Raw genomic sequence first — 405 nt, forward strand, 5'->3', positions numbered from 1 at the left:
ACCAAGTCTCATAAGGTGATATATTGATACCCTATTGGTGACAGTATATTTCCATTACAGTGGAGAATTCCACAAAATCTAACAATTTGGCATATTGACAGAGAGACATTGCATTATACTTGCCAGGTGTTAGGCAGTAAAATTCGAGCGATCAGTAGACAATTGCCTCACCTGATAGTATCGGCTGTGTACAATGTATTCACAAACCTTTTTTGTAATAAAGTGAAAAAATCCATGTTCGGATGTCTCATTATCCGTTGACATGGGACAAATATATATACTGCTATGCCTACTGTGGCCGCAGGGTATAACAACAATTAGAAAGGAGCCAATGTATCCCTACGTGTCATAAGAGGCGACTAAAAAGGGCCGGGACTAGGGGACTTGGAAACCCCTCTCCTAAAT

This window comes from Palaemon carinicauda, chromosome 30 (genome assembly GCF_036898095.1).
Source record: "Palaemon carinicauda isolate YSFRI2023 chromosome 30, ASM3689809v2, whole genome shotgun sequence".
Lineage (NCBI taxonomy): Eukaryota > Metazoa > Arthropoda > Malacostraca > Decapoda > Palaemonidae > Palaemon > Palaemon carinicauda.